The sequence below is a fragment of the Ictidomys tridecemlineatus genome, chromosome 1, assembly GCF_052094955.1.
Source record: "Ictidomys tridecemlineatus isolate mIctTri1 chromosome 1, mIctTri1.hap1, whole genome shotgun sequence".
NCBI classification, from domain to species: domain Eukaryota; kingdom Metazoa; phylum Chordata; class Mammalia; order Rodentia; family Sciuridae; genus Ictidomys; species Ictidomys tridecemlineatus.
In genome coordinates, this window is record NC_135477.1 from 7137037 (window position 1) to 7160298 (window position 23262).

Sequence of the window (23262 nt, forward strand, 5' to 3'; positions counted from 1 at the left end):
ACCCCCTTATACACCAAAGCCACAGATACTCAAGTCCCTTACATAAAGCTGTATGGCATCTCCATAAACCTACCCATATCCTCTCACATGCTCTTAGTCATCTCTAGATTACTTATGGTAACAAATACAGCGTAAACTCTGTAACCAGTTGATTCACAGCGATGTTTGGGAACAGTGACAAGAAAAAAAGTCTGCACGTGGCAGAACAGACGCAATTATTTTTTCCAAATATTTTCGGTTTGTGGTTGGTTGAGTCCTTGGATGAAGTACTGTGGATGTGGAGGGACTGACTGAACTTCTTTATCTTACTCTCACCTGCCTCCCTTCTAGAAGCTAATCTCTTTGAGGGCTGGGATTCCATCTGGTATATTCACGGCCCTAACCTTAGTACTTAGACCAGTGCTGATGTAGATTGGGGCTAAATAAATATCTTTTAAACAAATGGACAAACATTCATAGATTACAAAATGCCCTCATGTGCATCAGCAAGTTATTTCACTGGACTTTCACAATGGAAGTGAGTCTTGGATGATCTTATTTTGCAGGCAACAGGATGGAGGCACAGGAAGATGATTAATGTCCCCAGGATCACGGAGTCAGAACAGTGAGGATCCCATCTCTGACTTGGTCTCTGACGCCTGTCCTTCCCCCACAGCCGCCTCATCAAAGGGCCCCTTTCTATCTTCTTAGGTCCCTGCCGGGAAGAGCTCTGTGCCATCAACTTTGTTTATGGATCAAGAATGGCGGAGAACAGAACCCAGATGTGTCAGTCAGCTTGTCTTCACTGTGGCCCAAACACCTTCAAGAACAACGTAAGAGCAGGAAAAGTATTTTGAGGTCACAGTTTGAGGTTCAACCCCTGGTTGGCTACTCCATGGCCCTGAGCCTGAGGTGAGGCAGAGGGAAGCTGCTCAGCCCCTGGCAGACTGGAGGCAAAGAGAGAGAGATGAGCCACGGACAAGATATATATTCCCCAAGGGCCCCCAGGGACCTTTCTCCAGCCACACCCCACCTGGCATACCACCCAGTGATCCATTCAAATTATGAATCCATCAAGTGGGTTAGTCCACTGACGAGGTCACAGATTTCCTATCCAGTCATTTCACCTCAACATTCCCGCGTTGTCTATCACTTGAGCTTATTTGGAGGACACTTCGTATCCACAACACAATAAAAGACTCGAGTGGGCGGTGACCTGCATTAACCCATCACCCTGGTGCTGACCTTCCGTTGCCTGAGCCACCATCACTGGGCAAAGCACTGATTGCAGGCACGATGGGTTGGTCAAGATCTTACATTTGGGGGTGTAATTAATTCAAAGGCAATTAGATATTCGATATTTCTCTTCCTGACTGCCAGGAGGAATTCATAGAAAACCTTTCAATCAGCAACAACTCCAACACAATCTCTGGCCCCAAAGATGATCAATATCACCCGGCAGAGCATTCCTCTCTCTCCAGCAGGCTATTCACTTCTGGAACTTTCAAAACCAGAGCAGAGCATCCATTTCCATTTTCATCAGAAGCCCCTGCCCGCATCCTTTACAGACAGTCCTTCAGAAGACACAGCGATCCGTGTGACTTTCTCAGACTGTCCCTCTTTATGTCATGCTGCAGGTCCCGGGAGCACTCATAGAAAACTCTGCCCAGGGGGATGGCGGTGAGTGGTGGTCACATTTTAGGGATGTTGGTCCCTGCCTTCCCTGAGCCTCCCTGAGCCTGTGGAGATACCCTCAGGATAGGAGACCCTTCACCTTGCCACCAAGAACCCAAGGTGTAACAGCCACCTCAGGCAGCACGCAGGAGGCTAAATGCCCCAATTCTGTCACCTGTTGTTTTCCAAAGTCCCTGCATGGACATTTCTCGGGCTCCAGGTCTGACATCTCCTGGTTTGTTTACTGGTGAGGGGAACAAGGAGGTGATGACGGACCTCATTAGCCAGGCGTCCTAATGACTGTGTGTCAACTCAGGCAGACACGCGCTGGTCCCCGAGGGTGGAGACACAATGCGTGCTGTGCCTCTGGGGAGTTATTGCCTGTATCCTATGTCCTTCTCGGTCACAGCACAGTCTCTGTGGCTAGGTGGGTGGGATGCTGTATGGGTGGCCTCCCTGTATACCTGGGAAATGTTCTTAGCCAGGGTCAGGGTGGCGTGGACTGATGTCCCCAGCTCCTACCTGCTTCTAGTCCTTCTTGCCTCTGGCTCTCAAAGTCGTCTTCTGATGAGACCATCTTCTCTACAGAAGCCTCATGCTTCTGACTGGGCAGTGGCTGTTCATCCATCCATCAGTCCATCCATCCACCTGTCCATCCATCCACCTACCCACCAGCAGTCACTATCTACCATCCATTCCCTCCAGAGTGAGGTCCAGACTTCTGGTACGATCATTTAGGATGATCTGCTATCAGCAGTAGGAGGCCATAAAGACGTCTGTCATCTCACCGTCCAGAAGTGTGGAGCAGGGACCTCCAGCCAGGATGGCAGAGCTCCTGCTTCACTTGTCCCTGATCCCATCGTTTTGTCTGATCCTGCTCACGGGCTTCATCCTCAAGCTGGAGACACCATGGCCAGAGACAGACACACACTGTCCCAAAGAAGAAGGGGAAGCTGCTCTTCCTCTGCTCCTTCCTGTGACAGTGGGGCGGCACACGGGCTTTGGATGTGCATTTTCTAGTCCTCGGAGCTGATGGTGAAATGCGACTCCAAACCCACCCGGCTGTCAGGTTGGGCCCAGCCAGTGGCAAAAGATAAACCACCACTTTCAGCATGTTCCTGGAGCCCAGGGACCAGTCAGTGGGACACACTCAGCCCAACAGGCCCCCACCACAAGGACAGCACGGAGTAGCCCTTCTCCCAGAGCTTGGCCTCAGCCGTGTGCTGGCCTCTCAGCCCTCCTCCCATCACCCTCCCAGGCTGTCCTCCTCGGTCCCCCAGTGGTGTTCTCCCTGGCTACCCCGGGTTCACGTTTCCTTTTCCCTGGGAAGGAAGACAGTCAGCACAAGGGCTCCCTTGTGTCGCACGTGACACCAAAGCTAAGGCTGCCGGAGCTGCCAGAAGCTCCCCTCTCCACTCTCACTCCCAGGGCCTGGGACTGGGCGGACTCAGGTCCCACCGGGCATACCTCTTCTGCCCCTGTTGACCGGGTCCTGAGCCCAGAGGACCCGAGCTCCAGCTGAGGCTATTGCCGCAGCTGATGTCCACCCACCCTGCCCCAGTTGTATTTCAAAAGTAGAAAACAGGCTCCATCGTAGACGTTTCCACAAGTGAAGTCGAGGGAGCAGCCCGGGCCCTGCTCAGGCCCACAGCCCCACTCATCCTACAAACTCCGCTTTGGAAAACAACAGAGGGCAGAGCATCAGTCACATTAAGTAAGGCACATTAGTCATGGGCTCGGACAGGCTGCCCCTCAGCAACCGAGTTGAAGCTGTATGTTCCCTCTGAGCCTCAGTTTCTGGTCTGTGAGACAGGAGCGATCAACAGTACCTAGCCCAGATCACGAGGATCCCAAGGGATAAAGTCTGTGTGAAGCGTTTAGGCAGTAGTTAGGGAATGACAGATCACATGATGAAACAGTTCCTCTGTGGGAGGCCAATTGTACACGTGACTGAGTTACACTCCCCGGCTGGGTGCTGAGGCGCTCAGTCGCAGAAATGTGGCAGAGCTTTCCCTACCCTTCTTGGGTCCAAGGGTTGGGGTCTTGTGCCTGGGCGTGGCTTCCTACAGCCCCAGGGGTGAAGTTACGGACCTGTTCCTTTGTAATATAGCCCCTTGCCCTGTTTAGGATAGAATCTTCCATGGAAGTGCCTTGTGTATGTCCCCTTCTCTTACTGTGCCCTTGGGTGTGGCCTACCCAGGTGTCAGTCAACCTGCTGACAGTGGACATCATGAAGATACTCAGCCCCCTGAAACCTGACCCCTTGCCTCATTTGAACAGCTTCTCCTCAACAAAAGAGGTCAGCGCATGGTCTCGCTCTCGCTCTGGACCCTTAAGGTCAGAGGAGCCGTCACAGCGACCCCAAATAAAAAGGTATGTGTGTCTCTTGTGTGGTTATCTCGTGCAGCCCAGTTAGCCCAGTTTAACTAGAGTGACCCCTGAGTCTTTAGTCCCGAGAACAGAAACCCGGTATTCCCCCCTCGTGGGGATCACAGGGTGCTCCAGAAGTGCAGGCTGGCGCCAGAGTTAACGGGGAGCTACTGGAGGGGTGCTCGGGGTGCCATGTGGGTGGACAGGGCCCCTGCTGCAGGCACTAACACCCTGGCCTCTCAGCAGCGTCACACACAACTCCTCGTGGACCAACATCTAGGCATCCTTCTTGCGGGGCCTTAGTAATGGAGGCTCCTTGGGTCCTGGGTCCGTCAGCTCAGCCATGATGAGAGGGGAGACAGCACTGCCGGGCAGCAGCTCCCTCTGCCCTTCCATGCTTCAGCCAGAAACATCCGCCATCCTACCGCCATCCGTTGCCTGGGACTCGGCACACGGCCCATCTCACTGCAAGGGTGGCCAGGAGAGGCGGGAGAACACAGGAGCGGGCAATCTGAGCAGTGGACATGGCCACACAGGGTAGGGCAGGGCGTCTTATGGAGGGTGTTTGGGAAGCTGGGAGCAGCTGAGGGAGTCTGCCGAGCAGATAGCAGGGAAGCACAGGGCTGGACGGTGGGCCAGTGCACGGGACTGCAGGGAAGGCCATGGACAAGGACCCCCTCAGGAGGCTGTCCTCGGGATCTGGACCACGGGGGCCAAAGCAGTGAGACAGGCCTTTGATCTGTCAACCGTGTGATCAAGTCAGTGACAGGGGCAATTCCCAGACTCTACACCTGGTGACAGTCGTTCCTGAGCTGGGGATTAAAGAGGCTGGGGCACTTGGGGGAAGGGGAGGGGCTCAGCCGTGGAGCAGCAGGCAGCAGGCACAGCCTTCCAGGTCTTGAGACAGACACCTGGGCTACAGGGTCGTGGCTGGTGTTCAGAGTCCTGTGCACGCTGCAGTCCTCCACTTTCCCCTCAGATCCCCTCCTCTTAAAGGAGCCTGGGAATCAGCCAGTCCCCAAGGAGCAAAGGCGAGGCAGATGAATCAGAAAGCCCCGTGTTATCCCGCAACTGCAATTCTGAAGCCCATGATTCCCAGTGTGGACACACCCAACCCCAAGGCAGTGGCTGGGCTGGGTGTAGACACCTAGGCGCTCACTGCAGCAAGAGGCAGTATGTTCAACCCGGAGGGCCCTGGCGCGTCACATAAATATCGTGCTTTGCGTGTGTGGAGTGAGCCGTGTAGGATAAGCCTGGACTTAGAACCCAGTCCTCAATGCCTGGGGCATCACTGAATGCAGAGGAAGATTTCGTGTGTCCCAAAGACCTTCGCTTTTCCTCTGCTGAACTCTGGCACTTTGCCTCAGCTGTACTTGCTCAGCCTTGGGGGAGAGGGCCCTCAGCCCTGAGCTGGAGCCCTTGACCTTCCTCTGGGAAGATTAGGGTTATTTGGAGATGATGAATCAGAGGAGCATTCTTTATGAATCAGTCCTTACCCACATATTGCTCTAGCCATTTCACAGAGGGGTAAATGGAGGTGCAGGGCTAGGTCATGGGCCTGTTTCACCACGTTAGGGTGAAAAGAGGAGCCACATACCCCGTTTCTGTAGAGGTGAATCCTGGTTGCACAAGCCCTGCAGGTCCTGTGCAGGAGGAGGCCACACTGCACAAGCCCACTGGAAGGTGGCAGGCTGGGGACGCAGCCTCTGGTGGGTCTCTTCCAGACAAGGCCCAGGTACCTTTTATTAAACAGAAGACGGCTCAGCAACGGGTACTCCTCACGCAGGGCCAGGAAGTTAGCACTCTTGGCTGCTTCCCAGCCTGGCTGAGTCAGCAGGAAATCAGCCAAGGTGCAGAAAACCTTGCCTTCCGTGATTCCAGCGTGTTGATGTTTTTAAAACACAGTGCTGAAGAGCCCGAGGACTGATGGACACGCACAGACCTGCCACCCTCATGGTCCCATATCCCTGGGCACTGACAGCCCGCGGAGGTGAAGGGGCTGTGGACAGACATTCTAGGGGACTTGGGAAGGGGTTGAAGTGAAACTCCATTAGCTCCTTTCCTCATTTGTGAAATGGGTTGGAGAATGTGCACTCCTCAGGCTGCCGCAGCTTGAGGTTTTCCAAGTACAGGGGGCTTCGTAGGGAGCACATGAGACTTGGATTTGTTGGTCGGCCTTCGATGCTGGGGGTGGAACCCGACCCTGTGCATGCTAGATTGGAATCCTTCATGCTGCTGTTAGGACTCTCTGCAAGTCCCTGGGCAAGAGGTGTCCACTTCTTCATCCCATGGCTTCATTTTTATCCTACATGAATCTTTAGAAGTAAGTACCCAGCCCAAAGGACCAGACGAATATGCAGTGTTTGGAAACCGTAAATCCCTAAACAAACTCAAGGCGCTATTATTTTTGGTGCTTCTGTTACTGCGGCACTATGCCCGGGACAGGTTCTGAGCAGCTGGAGACCTTGTTTATTTCTTTTAGGCCCTTAGACAAGACTGGGGGCAGCTCCTTGGTTGGGATTTAATAGCAAAGGACTGGGTGGGTGGGTCCCTTCCCATAAATAATGTTTCCCCCAAAGGGTGCAACTCTGTGAAAATTTGATTCCTCTGCTGCTCAGCAGTCTGCTGAATTCTCTGACCACATTCAAAGAAGAAATTGTTTTTACAACCGCCTCTGCTGGGAGGCAGCTGTGACCCCTCGTCCCAGGCTGAGAAGCCATGACTCAGCTTGGCTGATGCAAGGACCAGGAGGCACACATGGCCCTGGTGGGTCCCGAAGGGTGGGAAGCACCACCAGGTCCTTTGCAGGGGAGGGTGGGGGACCCACCTCAGAGTTGCGAGCCCTGGGAGGCAGGAGGGGTCCTGCTCAGAGGCTGGTTCCAGGTGCACTGCCTGGTGGGAAGAGGTGGGTGCTTGGCACCCAGGAGAGCCAGAGGCCAGGGGAAGTGATGGGCAGATGGGCAGATGGGGGAGCCAGAGCTTTGGGCGTCATTTCTGGTGCCCTCCTTACCTCTGGGAACACTTATGGAAGGCAGTCGAGAGCCACCTCAGGGGTGACCAGGCCTTGCCCTCACCTTGGTACAAAGACAGGGGTCCTCCTGGCTCTAGGAGGAGAGCCCAGCCCCAGGGGGCTGCAGAGTGCAGGGACCTTTGGGGCCCAGGACATCTCTTGTCAACATCACAGTCGGGACTCCCACCTCCAGAAATCGGCCCCCCAGGGCAGGGCCAGGTCTGTGCTGAAGACGGAGGGGAACAGTGGCCAAGATCCCCACCTTAGCGAGCTCTTGGCACCTGTTTTGCAGACACGTTTGTCTTCTCATGCCCGGAGCAGGGCTCGGCCCCCTGACGCAGCTTCCAGTTTCTCATGCAGAGATCCGTCCACGCAGAGGCCTCCTGGTTACCCTTCCCCCTGGGATGGGGGACACACCTCCCAGACTCACCCGCTGGCCCTCACACCCACACCCCTCTGCCGACGGGCCCAGGGGCACCCGTCAGTCACAGCATGGCCCTGTGGTACTTGGCCTGGGTGGCTCTGAACCCACCAGTTGGAACGCCCCCGGGTGGGGGGATGCCTGCTTGGGGGATGCTCTGGAGCCCAGAAGGCCTCAGGCCCCCAGGCCCACCTTGCCCTCCTCCTGCCCCCGTGCTGGCCAAGCTCCTGTGGCCCAGTGGCTCCTCTCCTCCTTTGGCTCTGTGAGTGGCTGCCGTATTCCCTCTGGGATCCGGACGTTACAGAAGCTCCTCCTGTCACTTCCCAGGGCTGGTCGCTTCGCCTGCCCCCTGTCTCACTGGCCTGCACACTGAACATGACCTTCTTCCTGTCAGGCCTCCTGGAGTGACATGGACACAGGGAGGACCAGAGCCGCACGATGTCTCTCAGGGTGAAGAAGTGTCCAGGGGGAGGCACACGGTAAGCCCACGTCCACCTCCCCTGCGGCACCATCGGGCATGGAGGAAAAAATCCCATGCCAACCCTGGAGCTTCTTCAAAAAGTGTAACGGGGCTGGAAGTCACCCTGATGCCAGGCTGGAGTCCAGGGGCACCTGCGGTGGGATGCGAAGGTGGCGTCTGCTGCAAGTCTCTCCCCCACGAGCCCCTTATCATCCGCTTCTGCTGCCGCCTCTACCATGGCCTGGTCAGAGGATGAAAGGAGAAACTGGAAATAACAAACTTCCCATGGATTGTAACCAGAGCATGGTCACCTGGAAATGTTCGCCTTCCTTGTTGGCATATGGGACTGAGCAGGTGACACAAATCTGGAGTGAGGTGTCTGGGGCCCTTGGGCTCCTGCAGGAGACCCCTGAGTGCCTGGCCAGTTTGGCTCTAACCCACTGGGTGGGACCCTCAGCTGCTCCATTCTGGGTTGGGTGGTCCTCTGCACAGAGCACTGATTTAGTTGCCAATCCAAGATTTTTTTTTTAAGAGTCAGACGATTTCATGATAAAACTCTGATCTGCCCCCTGTGCTCCACTCAGAGGGAAAGGCACGTGTGCTCTGTGGCACCCCAAAGACCTGCCCCCCCCCCCGGCGGCCTCTGGTCCTTTCCATTCATTTCACCCCCCTGGCCTGAAGTGCTCTGGACTTTGGGAATGTGGTTCGCACTTTGGTCCCAGAGGAGCGATGGGCAGTGGCAGGATCTTGGCAGGAGGCAAGGGGCAGGGCCCCCAGCACAGCGCCCAGCCCAGGCAGGGGTGGGCTAAGCATCTCTTCTCCTCTGCAGGGAGGCCCGCAGCCCTTGTGCTCTGGGGGACTGATCGCCTGCCCCTTGTCCCCTCTTCTCCCCTCCCTTGGTCTCGGCACAGCCAGCTAGTTGCTACCCCACCTAGTCCGCTTCCTTGGAGGCTGGGAGTAGGTGGGAGGCCAGACCTCTGAGAGGTCTGGAGGCCCAACCTCGCCACCACCCAGGAGACCACTGTGAAGCTGGCCCCTCCGGGGTCCTAGGGGTGCTATGGTAGGCCCTGAACACACCCACCTCTGCCTCCTCTGATGCTCAGGACACCTGAGACTTAGCAGGCAACAGAGCCACCTGTGGTGCCATCTCAGACCTAGGGAAGGTGAGAGGGGAGGGTCTGGGGAAGGACTTTTTGCTGAATGGTCAGCCAAGGTGTGGAGGCCCCTTAGGCCCGTTCCCAGGGCAGGCTCCGGTGGAGGGTGGAGTGTGAATACTGTCTCAGAGTACAGGTTGGAAGTGGGAATCAGAGAGAGGGTCGGTGACAAGGACGAGGAGGCCCGGCTGCCCTTGCCCAGGTGCAGTCTCCTGGCTGCTCCAGCCGTTGCCCTCCACCCTGCCCTCTCGGGCCTGCAGGTCCTCTGTTCTGCACGCCCAGGGCCTAGTCACAGGGGGAGGCATCCGAGGGCCGGATGGGGCGTCAGAGCCTTCAGATCTGGGGCTTCCAGGGGACGCGCTTGCCTGTTGTGGACAACAAAGGAACCAGGCCCTGGAAAGACATCCGCACCAGGTTTCTTAAAATCAGCAGGATTTAATGAAAACTAAGTCTTCTTAGTTTAAAAAAAAAAAAAAAGGAAGAAAAAAAGAAAAGAAAACCAGCGCCTGACCTTAGTCCCTGACACCACTCAGCTCCCTGGTAGTAGGGAGGAGGCCCTCGTCCCCACCCAGCCAGGACATAGTCACTGCGACTTCTTTTAATTCTGTGTACTGTGTGATCAATGTTTTACAGAAATTGTGGCTTTTCTATTTGCCATGAAAACATAAATTGCTTTTAAGTATATTCTTAAAGCCCCGATCATCATGGATATTTCCAAACAGGTGAAATAGAGGTGACGGGGGACATGCGGTCCCAGCTTCACCCCGGTTGCCTGCGGCTGGTCTTGTCTCTCTCGGCACCCCAACTGTCCCCACACCTTGTCACTGCAGCAGCTACGGCTGCCACACAGCTCACGGCTGTGCTGGTGTGAAGTGTGTGAGCAGAGCCAAGCCCTGGCACGAGGAGGCCCTGGGTACAGCAAGCTCCTGAGAGGAGCCGGGGGCTTGGGGCTGGGGACCTTCCTTCAGGCCAGTTTCTTACTGAATGCACAAGAAGCTGGCACCCGAGGGTGGCATCCAACTGCCCTGCCCTGGCATAGGCTGACTGTGGGCCTTCTGAGGGCAGGGCAGGTCCTGGAGCCTCCGGAGTGGTGTTCCCGGAGGTTGCCCAGGAAATACTCGCTGAAGACAGGTGCTAGCTGGCCGGATGGCTGACACAGGAGGCAGGGAGGCCTGATTTCCCACGACCCCTGACCCTGCGATGGTGTATTTTACGTGTTGAGTTGGCTGGACCACAAGATTCCGAGGTGCTTAGTCAGACGCTGTTCTGGGGGTGTCTATAGGGTGTTTCAGGAAGAGGTGAAAACGGAGGAGAGCAGATGGCCCTCCCAATGTGGGCAGGCCCCACCCAGTCCACTGGGCCTCGCTAGAATGGAAGGCTCAGGAGGAAAGTGGTCTCCCCGCCTGTCTTCCACCTGGGACATCAGTCCTCTGCCTTCTGGGCTGGACCCTGGCTGAGACTTGCACCGTCCACCGTCCTGGGTCTGATTTCTCGGAGCGGGTTCTGTGCATACAATACATTCTGACCTCCTATCGCTTCTCTTTCTCTGGAGGATTCTGACCTTTGCCACCGTCACCTGGATCTTCTTTGCCCCCGATGCCATGTCTGTGAATATCCTGGGTTCCATGTCACTAAGACCAGTTATCAGTTGCCCTTCAGGAAGGGAGGCTCCTCTGCCCGATCATGGTGGCCGAGTCCCAGGGGCCTTTCCAGCAGGCAGAGAAGGCAGGCAGAAGGACGGGGACTTGGAATGCCACTGCTGCTTTGCAGGTTGAGGGCGCCCTTGAGAAGAAATGGAGGTGGCCTCTCAGCACAGAGTGTGAACCCCAGCAAAGAAAGAGGCCTCATGACCTTAAAGAAAGAATTCCTCCCGCAACCTGAACTTGAGTTCTTCCCCAGGACCTGCAGAGTAGCGCTCAGCCTGACCCACACCTTGGCTTTATTTTTTGTGAGGCCCAGAGCAGAGGACCCACCAGACTTCTGAGCTACAGGCTGTGACCTGGTGAAGGGTGTTGTTTGAACTTCACCCCCAGTGTCATGACTGGGAACCATCTGGGGCTATTTGTTATTCAGAAATAGCAGGTTGGTACAGGAGAGTAAGCAAATCCTCCTGCGTCCACTTGTCCTGATGGGTGTCAAAGTTTGGAGAGAGGACAGTCCCAAGAGGTGCTCGAATTCTACCTTCCAGGTCACAAGGAGAGGGACGTGAGGCCCAGAGAGGGGTCACAGCAAACGGGGGGGGGGGCTGAGCTCTGAACCTGGGGCCTCGGGACAAATCCCACGTTCCCAAGGTCCCTACTGAGGTCACAGGGGTGGGGGGTGGGGGCAGCATCCACCCACGGCCAGTCGCACCCATGCCAGGTTTGACTTTCTTCAAAGCAAATCTGAGGAAGCCAAACTTGCTCTAGTCAATGCCCTTCCAAGAGCCAACAGTCCCTGGAAATGAACTCTGGAGTTGGTGACGCCACCACAGGCTCCTCCTCCCAGAGTTATGGTGTGGCTGTCCCTAGGCACCTTGGGAAGCCAAGAAGATGGGGCCAATGGGAGCATGCGATCCAGGGGCAGATGGGCCCAGAGAAGAGGCAGGGCACCATGGGGCTGTGGTCCTGCCGGCTACCCCAACCGACTCCTCCTGGTGGTGCTGCGGAGGTGCTGGGGGCTGCATGGGTGTTGGGGGAAGATCTTGGCTATGTTTGCAGACAGAAGCCAGGGTGAAGGTCCAGGGAAGGAGGCAGGGGAGTGCAGGTCAGTCCCAAGGGGCAGAGGACATGGTCCAGACCAGCTGTCCCCAGCTGTGGGTTCCAGAGCAGCTTCTGAAATAGACACACTCCCGGTGCCACCCCAGAGAGGCCCGATCACATTCCTGGTCCCAGCCCAGAGGTCAGAAGTGGAATCTCTGGTCTGGGGCCCAGGAACCTGCGTCTAAAACTCACGGGTGCTTCAAAGAAGAGCCAGGCTTCTGGGAGCAGGGAGGCACACCTGTAATCCCAGGAGCTCGGGAGGCTGAGGCAGGAGGATTGCAAGTTCAAAGCCAGCCTTTGCAACTTAGCAAGACCCTAAGCAACTTATTGAGACCCTGACTCAAATGAAAAAATTAAAAAGGGCTAGGAGTGTGGCTCTGGGCTTAAGGGCTCCTGGGTTCAATGCCTGGTGCCAAAAAAGGAGGAGGAGGAGGAGGAGGAGGAGGAGGAGGAGGAGACGACAAGCCAGGTTTGGGGAGAGGATATTGTAAAGCTGGAGTGGAGATAAAGGGGCACCAGGAGCTAAGATTGATGCTCCACAGGCAGCGGGCAGGCGCATGTGCAGGCATTACAGGGCGAGGGACGGCATGGTGAAGCAGGTCTGCATCCAGCCAGCAGCGGAGCTGGGCAGGGAGAGGAGTGCAAATCTCAGCCAGCCACTCGGAGCATCTGCCTGTGGTGTTCACTCCCATTGTCCTCCTAGGCACCAATTCTTAGCATTTGACTGCATAAAGCCTCACCAGGTAAGTGACATTTATTTAGAAGGGGCATGTGTTTCACATCCAGCACAGGCGATGCTGCTCTAAATTAATCAAGCCAATAGCTCATTTTTGTTGCTGGGTGGGTTGTAGATCTTACGACAGAATCAGGCAAGTGAAACGCTGCCGGCTGTAAACTTGATCTTATTGGGAAAATGTCCATTACCCAGCTAAAAACATCAGTTAATAGGTGCTGCCCTTCAACAACTGGTGACAACAGAGTCCTGGGTGGTGATAACAATGACATTATGTCTCTTTCATCACCTGTGGGTTCTTTGTGTTGCCAATTAGTGCTGCGCGTCACTTGGAGACTCTAAGATGGACAGGGGCCCCGCCAGACACGGTGCTGTCACTGGAGGTCCCCATCTGCTTTAGGATGCCCAGTCTCACTGGTGGGGAGAATACTCAATTTTAGGAACTAGGGAAATCCTGGGAACCTAACTCTGGTGGACAAGTTGCTAATCCAGCTAGCTGATTCCAATGGGGACATTTGCTAGACACCCCAGGGCGTGTCTACAGCGCCAGGCTCTGAGTTAGGGGCTGGGAATGCAGAGACAAACATGACCCTCATCCCCCAAGAGTTTTGGCAGCATCGTTGAAATAAGCAAACCGCCCTTCCCAGGCCCCCCACTGGAGAAGACAGCTCTCGTGAATATATGAGTGTGGACGTTTTTAAAACCTGCCTGTCCTGTCCTCTCTGAATGTGTGACCCAGAGTAGACCGAGTCTGCCACTTTAAGGGACTGCTACTTATTATCCTAGATCCTGTAGAGGTTTTGGATCGGGCGTAGGAAATTTTCACGAGAACCCAAATTTCACGTCGATTTGTGATGGATTAGCATACCAAAATTGGCTTAAAGTGCACTTAATGGATGCATTACTGCAGGAGGGATCCGCCTAACCAGAGTATTTCTAAATTTATGAAATTGAAATGCACTTCAGGTTACCGAGCATTCTAAATTTGTCAAAGTCACAGGGCTGGGAGGCAGGTCATTGCTGGTGGCAGAGGTGGCAGAAATCCGAAGCCAGGGCTGTCAGAATGAATTTGAGAGTCTATGCAATGACCTCCAGGTCATGCGGTGGCAGAAGCAAGCCCAGGTCTCATGAGCCTCAGTGTTTACTGAGCCCCTGTGCCTGGGAGGCAGGGTGACCGGCTGGTCCAGGCTTCCCTCTGCCCCACCGAACGTCCCTGAGGGTTCAGTTTACCCACCGCTCGCTGGAATTCATTGGCACCAGAGCACTCGGATGGCATGGGAGTGGCCTTTGGTCTTTTCCTAAGTGTTTGGTTTCTGAGTCTCCGTCTCGTGGCCTGATAAATAGGGACCAGCAAGACTGGCTTGAGAAGGCTGTTGTGAAGGTGATGACGCGCAGCCTGGGAAAGAGCTTCACAGCTTGCTCCGCACACGTGCGCTTCCTAGGGCTCTTTCCTTGCGGGGGTACGGAGTCTTCGCCATCCCCGTGGCTCCAACACGTGGCATATAGCAGGTGTTCAGGGACAACCTGCTGAAGGAATGAATCAGTCAGCATGAGTTTTGAGGATCCTCTAATTTTCTGATGTCCCTGCACTCTCTTATAAAATCTCCACTCACATCATACTTGTTCCCTGACTCAACTGATTAACAAACACTTAATATGTGACTATTATGGGCAAAACTACTTTTAGTAATAATGATTACTCATAATACTCATATTTTACTAATAATAACAAATATTTTAAGCTCTGATGAGGGCTCAAAAAATTTTAAATCTCTATCATTATTCTCCACATCAGCCCACTGAGGAAATGCATCAATCAGCTACTGCCACAATAATGCTGTGTAACAAAATGCTGGCATTCAACGACTTAACAACAAGAAGCATTTTTTTCCACCCTTGTTTATGTGCCTGCAGGCCAGCTGAAGTGGTTCTGAGTCCAGCTCCAAGTGGGGTGACTTGATTCCAAGCTACCAGTTGAGTTCGTCTGCTCCATGGGTGCTGATTCTAGAGCCTTGCTGGAAGGGACGGCTATTATTCAGGGTGCATTTTTCTCATGATGTACTACCAGGATGTGAGACAGCAAGCCCAGCCTCGCAAGCAAATTTCAAACATATTTCCTTAATATCTTATTATGTAAACAAGACAAAAGTCAAGGGACGGAGACTCACAGTCCATGCCACAGGGATGTGACAGGATGTGGATGCATAGTGTCTCTGCTGTGTGTGGGTACGGTTTGCCGGTGTACCTCGGAGGTTCGTGTGGTGACATCTAATCCCCATGTGAGGTATTGAGGGTAGAAATTTAATTCTTACTCTAATGTTTAGAGGCAGGGCCTTTGGGAGGTGATTAGAATTAGATAAGGTCATCAGGGTGGAGCCCCTATGATTGAATACTTGTGACTTTATAAAAAGAGGGAGAGAGACCAAAACATTACCCCTCTCTCTCTCTTCCTCTCTCTCTCTCTCTTGGATTCCCTGAGCCAGCAAGAAGGCCATCACCAGATCAGACTCTTGAGTCTTTAGAATTGTGAGCTAAATAAACTTCTTTTCTATATGAAGCTCTCAGCTTCATGTATTTTGTTATAGTAACAAAATGGACTAATGCAACCACCACGGGAGAATGAATAGCTAGGATCAATAATTCAATGTGCCACTGGTTGGTACTACTGTCAGTCCTAAACTGAAGCACAGAAAAGAGTGACCTGCCCAAGGTTACTCAGTAAGTGACAGAAATAAGACTAAACCCAGGCAATGTAACTCCATAATAATGGAGGCCTACGGAGTCATACCCCGGGAAAAGGATGTTTATTTTCTTAAATTGTCTGTTTTTTTCCCCCCCACAAGTTGCCAGTGCTCTGTCAGCACCAGTCCCTCTCATGGTTACATATCCATCTGTCCATCTATTCAACCCATTCACACATGCCTGGCATTTGGGTTTTTCTCTCAGCTCTGCAGAATAACAGGTCCAAGTGCCATTCTTGGATAAGCTTTTGAAATTAATGTTGAGGGGGGAAAAATCACCCTCCAGTTAATCTTAGCCACATGTATAAATACCTTTGGAAAGTCCCTGGTGGAACTCATATCAAAGCGGCACCGAGATTTTACTTAAAAACAATTTGCTCCATGTCAGCCGTGATTTCTGACACCTGAATTTGAAAGTCCTCTGGGTGGGCCCAATGCCGTCTCCATAACAGGGCATGTGTTTGCTTGGAGAGAACAGAGGAAAGACGGCCATATGTGTGGCCACAGAGCAAGGTTCCACACGCCCTTACAGGAGGGGATTTCCTCCTTGCTGTTTCCATAGAACCTTCCCTGTGTTTGCTTAAACCTGCTGCACGCTCTGGTCTGACAGATGCGTGGCCCAGAGCCTTCCTGGCAGATGCCTGCACAACTCACCCTCTTTAACAGCAACCTGCACTGTGTCCCCCAATGCAATTACTGAGCACATAAACCTCACTGAAAGGCAGGCTTTTCTTGGGAGCTAATAAATAAACCCCCAAAGCCACAACATGTGTAAGACCTAGAAAAATGGCATCATCATCTATTGGGAATTGTGAACCCTGCAAAAACAGCTCATTGTATTTTCAGAAAAAGCTTTTTGTTTAAAAAAAATAATAAAGAACAAAAATCACCAAATGGAGTCTATATGGAAAAAGCAATCTAGTCTGAGATTCTAGGGCAGGTCTCATTGCTGCATTAATCCTTCTTCACAGATTTTATGTAAGAGGCATTATTTGCAGGAGAACAAGACAGGGTTTTAAAGAACTCCCGTCTCCTCCAGGGTTCCCATCTGCAGTTATAATCCTCTGATTGTGACCTCTGAATTATTTGCCACGGATGCTGAGCAGAAGTTTACCACCTCAGGGTGCTAATAGCTTCTGAGGGGAAGGATGAAACCTTCAGCAGTAAACAGAAAAGTGGGGAAAAACACCCTCAGGAGCCACCCTTCACACCAGGGCCAGCACTCTACAGTTTAGGAAGCACTTTTCTGATTGCTTTAAGTAACAGGGTGCTGGCCTCCGGCCATGGGAACATGGGCAGGCCAGGCCGAGGACTGCAGATTCATTTCTGTCCTCAGTTCCCTGGGAGGCTAGGCTTGGTGTTCTAAGAGCCCGAGCCAGTCTTCCAGTTTCGAGTCTTTCCATTTACCATGCTGTCTGCAGCCCAGAGTTGGGGGAAATCCTCCATTGGAGCCATCCTTTGCCCCGGGGCCATCCAGGTGGCTCCCTAGAGCAGCCGCCTTGGGGTCACTGCAGCAGGCAGTGCGCTCCAGGGCGCGCAGAGCCTTACCTCCACCAAGAAGCAGATACACTGGGCCAAGGAGCCAGACCAGCCTTCACAGGATGCAAAAATACAACAGAGGGCGCCGAACCCACCAGCGCCATGGCCTTGAATATCAATGTATGGGCTGGCTCCAGACCGCCAAGTTCCTTAAAAATGTCTCTGGCGGGGGTCCCTGCCAGACTTTCGGGGTTTCGGTTTGCTATTTGCAACCACCACATCACACAAACAATGTTTACTTGGAAGGGGAGGGGGCGGAGACCAAACCCACCGCTTGGCGCACACGCCTTGATCTCACATTCCAGACTCGAGCTGATGTGTGTCAGCGCGACATGGGGCGGGGGGAGGGTTCTATTCGGATGTTTCATTCGCCGTCTGCACGTCACTCCCAAACTTTTCCTCCCTGCGCTCTGGGAGTCAGGTTGACGCTCGATGGATGCGGGGCTCCAGGCGCGGTGCTGGGCGCGCTCCCGCGGAGCTGGAGCTGCAGAGGAGGCTTCCGGGAGGACCTCGGGCTTTTCAGGTACAAGTTGGGTGCTAGGTGCCGGGGTGGGGGCGGCAGGGAGCGGCGGGCGAAGGTATGGCTTCGGGCTCAAGGCTCCGGCGCCCCTCTGCGGGTTCGGGCTGGGCAGCGCCGGCGGCGGCCTGGGCTGGGCGTTCGGAGTCCGGGCGGCGGAGGCTGCGCGCAGTCTCACTCCCCTCGGCGCTCCCGGCGCGGAGGCGGCGGCGGCCCAGGCAGACAATGAACTTGCGAGCGCGCGGAGCCGAGGCAGATTTGGGCCCCGCGCCGCTTGGCCTGGCCTCCCCGAAGCTTCTGCGATCCTCAGCGGGAGGCGTCTCCTCGCCACTGGTGTTGGCCGCGCTCCGGGAGCCCATTGCGCTTGGGGACCCTGCGGGAAGGGCTGCCCGTTGGCTGCGCCGGGGCTCACACGCCCCCTCCCTACCCCGAGAGGATGTGGCCGGAGCTAGGGGACTGGGGACCTGGCGGTGGCGTGGTGGCGCTGTGTATAGCTGGAGGCTGGTGGAGGGCGCAAGCTGCGGGGCACGCACTGTCCGGCTGTCCGGCTGAACCAACCTGCCCAGGAGCAGGAATCGGGGCGCCCCTGCGCTGCCACCGTCTGGGACTTGCAGAGGACGGACGGACGGACAGAAGAGTGATTTCACGGTGCAAGCGCGCCCTGGATAGTGTCGGGGACTGAATTCCCCCGGCCGTGCGCTCCTCACCCCGAATCCCGCTCCCAGTTCACTTCGGGGAAGTTTCCCGGCGCGGCCCAGGGCAGGTAGGTAGGCATGGGCTCCGGCTCAGAGCCGCCTTCAGAATCTCAGCTCGTCCTGCAGCCATTCCGGGCGGGAAGGCAGAGGGTGTCTGGCGCTGACGCTCTTGGGAGAGGGGACCGCGAGGACCGGCCTGGGAGAAGATGAGGGCACATCTGAGCCCCGCGCGGCCTGAACTTTTGCTCCCGCCTTTCCTCCCCGCCCCCGCCCTTCGTCCCCGGTTCTCTTCCCGCGCCCCGCAGCGTCTCCGGAGGCGGCGTGACTCGGGAGTAGCCGGCGCTTCTCCGCCGTCCTCGGCCAGTCTGGGCGCGGCGAACCGAGCGAGGAGGTCTGAGCCGCGCTGTGGGGCGGCAGCTCGGAGCCGGGGCTGCAGGCGGCGAGTCGGGAAGGCAGCGGCCCCGGCGCGGGGGCGACGCTGGCAATTGTGATGGAGAGCTAGTCCGTTGGGCTGTGCCTGCCAGTGCGAGAGGACGCGGCGACTGAGGGTGCCTGGTGGCGGGTCGTGGCGCAGTTGACCCGGCGGAGCTCCTGGGATCGCGGAGGGAGGCGCCGAGGTGGAGGGAGCCCGGCCTTCCCGGGAATGAATGGAGAGCTGGGGAAGCGCCTTCCGACTCCCACTCTGGGAGAACCTACTGGCCGACGCGCGCGAGAGAGGGTGGTGTGTGGGATTCGGAGGCACCGCAGTTTGACTGCCGGGTCGCTGTCTGGGTGCCCACGTTGCTTACCGGGGAGAGGTTGGCGTTGCTGGAGCAGCGGGTGTAGATGCCCAAGGCTCGGTTGCCGGCTCCCAGCCCTAGACGTCTCTGTTCCCCAAGAAGGTAGCGAGGCTGGGGGCTGGGACCGGCGCCTGCGGGAGGGGGGCTTCCCTGTCTCCCGACGGGAGTCCCCCGTGACAGCTGGGCTTCGTCGCCATGTTCTCCGTGGGTAAGTTAATGGTATGGAGTTTTCCAGAATGAAGTTGTGGCTCCAGGAGATCTCGCTAAGGCATGTGGACAGCATTTCGGGGGGTGGGGCTGGCTGCCCCCAGCCCCTTTATCAGTTTGATTCCTGGATGGTGTGGCCTCTGCTCTGGCTTAGGGTAGCCGCCTGAAAAGGCCCACCCTGAGGTTGCCCAGGAGCAAACAGGCCTAGAGATTCGCTCAAAGTTTCTCTTGGACCCTCCCTTACCATTCTGCACCCAGAGCTTTCTTAACCCGCCTTCTACCACCACAGCAGTGGAAAATAAGTCACCCTTCCTCTCAGAATAGGTCACTTTCTGATGTTCACAAGTGCAGCACAACCAGGATCTCTTGATTGATACATGAAGGCACACAGATTGGATTTTGTCCAAAATAGCATGAAAAATGCCTTTTAATTAGGTAGTTTTTTTTTTTTTTTTTTACCAAATAAGTTTTTCTCCTCTCAAACAGATGAAGAACTGGGAGGAATTTTTTTTTCCTTACCTCCTGGATGAGAAAACGGAGCCTGTTTTCTCTATCAGGCCGCATGAGGAGGAGCTGCAGGGCTGGTCTTCCCTCCAGCCAACCTCCCCCTTCCTGGGGCAGAAGTCTCAGGGGTCTCTTAAGGCAAACTGAATGGTGTCCTTCTCCCTGTGGGCAGTGACTGATGGGGCCCAGCGAGTGGCATCCAGGATATCATGGTAGGGAGGCTGGTCTGCCTTGTTCTTCTTTGATGGTTAAAGCATGTGACCCCTGGACCTCTGTCCTGACCAGATCTAGCATGGTTACCTCTCCTCTAAAGGTGAGGTGTCAGAAGAGCCTCTTGGCTTTCCCCATGTCTGAGAGAGAGAGAAGGCCCTGCCTGGGGAAGAAGGGATGTTTTCAGGGAAGGTCGGGCAGGTGGGAGCAGACTCTGCTTATTGGCGACTTGAGAAGAAGCAGGAAAATAACCCCAACTGACCCCAGAGCCGGACAGTGGGGCTGCATGAGGGGCATCTATAGATCACTGGGCTGAGGCAGCTACAGTTCAGGGGGTTGGGGGAGGCTGGCAGAGAGGTATCTTGAACAGGCCAGTGCATGTCCACTCACAGGGGACACCCTCCACTCAGCTCCAACCAGTTGGGAGAAAGCAGAGTTTACAGGTCTTGTCAATTTTCAGTACCATTCCCAGGCCTCCATATTGAGGTATGGTCTCAAATTCAAGAAGTATGGGAGAAGGGCAGGGGCGAGAGCCCTTCCTAGAGTCTAGAGCTTGACATGGGGCCCTGTGGATATGTCAGGAGGGTGTCATATGGTATAGAGGCAGGACGCACTAGAGGACAAGGGGAATTACCCCCCATGGGCCAGGTGACTGAGAATTGAAGGCTGCCTGTCATGCTAGTGGCTGGTGGGATGGGAGGTGCCCATTGGGTTCATGGGCAAGCCTGCATGTTGGGCCTTCAGTAGCTAATCCACGAACCCCATTGTGTGGACAGCAAGACTCTGCACAAAACCGCTCATATAATTTCATGCCATCACATGGATCCCATGGTCGAGCTTCTGGGGAGGAAACTGTGAGGGTAAGATAAAAAGGGACCCAGCGTTCATGGGAGCATTCAGCATGGGATGACCATCACCTGGGGTATGCACCTTTCGTGTTAACACCATGGGGGACTTAGCATCAGACGGCATCAGACGATGAGTGGCCCCTGAGTTGCAGTTAGACCTGGAGGGACAAAGCTGAGAAGAAGGATGAGGACAAAGCACAGCAAGGTTCCGGAGAAGGTGCGTTGAGTGGAGGGGTCTCTTCTTGCCACACATAGGGACGAAGGCTCAGAACAGCAGAGCGGCTTGCCCAGGTTCACAGAGCTGATAACAGAAGGCCAGCCCCAGCCCCAGGTCCCCCTCTTAGACCTGCCCCCTCAGCACTGCTCCCAGATGAACTGATGCTCCCTGTAGTTGGGAGCTGACCATCTTCTTCTCCACACTTCCTGACCCTTCCTCTTCCTCAGGGCCTCAGCAGGCACAGGATGGCAGAGGTGCCCTGAAGGCCATTTGTGGAAGAGAGGAGTTGTCTTAAATTTCTAAAAGAAACTACTTTTAAAAGTCATAGTTGGCTTGAGAGTGTCATTCCTTTGAGCAACCAGCCAAGGGACAGGTCTTTAGCACTACGATTTAGAAGTGACTCCTTCAGCCAGTGGTGAGAACTTTGCAACCCCTCTCCCCTCTGCTCTGTAATTGGGGAGCTCAGGTAGGGTATTGTTACTTCAAAGGGTAACTTTGTTCCCATGCAGCGAATAAAGAGATCATGTTCCTGCAGCTGGCTAAGTACCAGACAGGGGTTGGACTTGCATGATGTATTTCTTTATTGTTCTCAAGTGTTAGGGTCTGATTTCACTACTGAGATGGCTTCCCTTTTAAAACAAAGTGCCAGGGACAAAGTATGTGTATGGATGTGTAGACCCGTGTCCCCACAGATGTGACGCGAGGCAGAAATGTGGTGGCTCCCTACATGGCATGTCCAGTCTCAACATCCAGGTGGAGAGGTAAAGGGCTTGTGTGGCTTCAGGCCAGCAAAGAATTTTTTTCTTTAATATGAAAGTTGAGAAGGAAGGTGGTTGATCATAATAGCGGTCACTAACTGTGTCCCTTCAAGTTCACAGCCGGCCTTGTGCTGGACAGGTGCCACGGGTGTATCCCCTTGCCTCCCAAGCTTAGAGGGCTGTGAGGCTGCTGTGGCCCTCCAGAGGTGCAGGAGGAAGGAGCAAGGGCTGACGGCAGAGGCAGGTGGGAATGGGGATGGGTGGGAGGAGAATAATGATCCTGGCTCCAGAAGGAAAAGGCAGGCGTGAATCAGCAAGCAGGGAGGTGGGGAGAGGTGGCGAGTGGGAAGCCGTTTCTCATCTTTGCAGGATTCCAAGGAATGTGGAGGAAAGGGAGCCCAATGGTGGCTGCTGTTTGCAGCAGCCACCTGCAGGGTTATGTGTTCCCCCTCAGTGCAGCCCTGGGCAGGTGCACGGGGGCCGAGAGGCAGCACTCAGCACGCAGTGGCATAGCACTCAGCTCAGTGGGCGAGGCCGAACTTGTGCAAGTCAGAATTATATAATGCTGCTCACAGGCGCCTTGGAGAGGCCTCGGGAAAGTGGGAGCTAGTTGGCGACCTGGAGATTGGAATCCTCTGGGACGGTTTCACTACCCTCTGGCTCTCATGCCTGTGTGCCATAAAAGAGTGAAGTCCTGCCAGGTACTTGACATAGCACCTGGTATACAATAAGTGCTCAGTAAACATTGATTCTTGTGGTATTCTGTGGCTCTGGAGCTCATAACCAGGGTTGGAAGAATGTCTTCGAGTTTCCAATTACATGCCAAATTATCTATCTATCTAATTCTTGTAGGGGATGGAGAGCTGACTGGTCTCAACATCCAGGAGGAGAGGTAAAGAGATATTGTATCTCAAGAAGCATGAGGCCAGATGTTGGTTTGGGCCAGCATAGAATTTTGCTTGTTGCCTTTTTTTGGCTGCCTTGGATTCAGCTGGGGTCCTCAGGCTGGTCGCTTTACCTTTCTGGGCTGTTTCCTCACCTGGGACTCTTGCCCCGTGCTCCTGGCCCAGGGCTGTGCCTAGGGAAACATGCACACCCTGCAGATGGCTGCTGCAAGCACAGATGAGTACCTCCCCTTTCCTCCACATCCCTTGGAGCTCTGCAAAGATGAGAAGCTGTCTGAGTCTGGGGTCAGGCTGACCGCGCTCCTGTTTGACGCAGAGGAGAGCAGTCAGCTTTTCGTGGTGATGTGCTGGCGTGGCTCACTTGGGTGTCATGTCTCGAGTCCCTCTCTAAGCGTAAAAGGGTCCTGAGTGGGGGTGTTGGGGCCTCCTGGCCAGGGCAGGCACTCCTGACACCCGTGTTTCATTTCTAGATCTCATCCTGGGCTGGGCCTTTTAGGTTTGTGAGGAAAGTAAGGCTGGCAGATCCTCAAAAGCAGAGGTGTCATTATAATGGAAACTTGGACACTTTCCAGAATTGTGTTTGTGGTGAGGATATTGAAATAGGCAGCCCCGTTCCTGGTGCCTGGAAAGTACCCCAACATGGGCAAATAATTAGGTGCAGGTGGACCCAATTATGCTTTTCGTACACTGTGTTGGAACCTGGGGGTCCAACATTTTCTCTTGAAATGGAATGTATGCCTGCTGGGCCATTTTGCTCCCTGTGGTCAAAAAGATAGTGGAGTGGCTGCCAGGAAGGAAGA

The 23262-nt window shown here is 54.7% G+C and overlaps 1 protein-coding gene and 2 long non-coding RNA genes across 5 annotated transcripts in view; 2 read left to right on the forward strand and 1 right to left on the reverse strand.

The window, feature by feature from the left end:
* Positions 1-552: 552 nt before the first annotated feature.
* On the forward strand, positions 553-9752 carry LOC144367632 (uncharacterized). Its single transcript, XR_013427173.1, has 2 exons — positions 553-4026; positions 7849-9752. It is a non-coding gene; the product is annotated as an uncharacterized LOC144367632 (long non-coding RNA).
* A 2796-nt stretch (positions 9753-12548) lies between these two features.
* LOC144367636 (uncharacterized) lies at positions 12549-17079 on the reverse strand. Its single transcript, XR_013427174.1, has 2 exons — positions 16832-17079; positions 12549-14069 (listed from the first exon to the last, which is right to left on the reverse strand). It is a non-coding gene; the product is annotated as an uncharacterized LOC144367636 (long non-coding RNA).
* Positions 17080-17204: 125 nt separating this feature from the next.
* The window catches only part of Chst15 (carbohydrate sulfotransferase 15), a 68583-nt gene continuing 62525 nt past the window's right edge, over positions 17205-23262 (forward strand). For 2 of the 3 annotated variants that reach the window (XM_078024693.1, XM_078024714.1), the window contains exon 1: positions 17205-17345. The gene's annotated coding sequence lies outside the window, so the exon portion shown is untranslated. Of the gene's footprint in view, positions 17346-17869; positions 18103-23262 lie in introns of those variants that run through there. The other variant, XM_078024697.1, reaches the window with a different exon arrangement.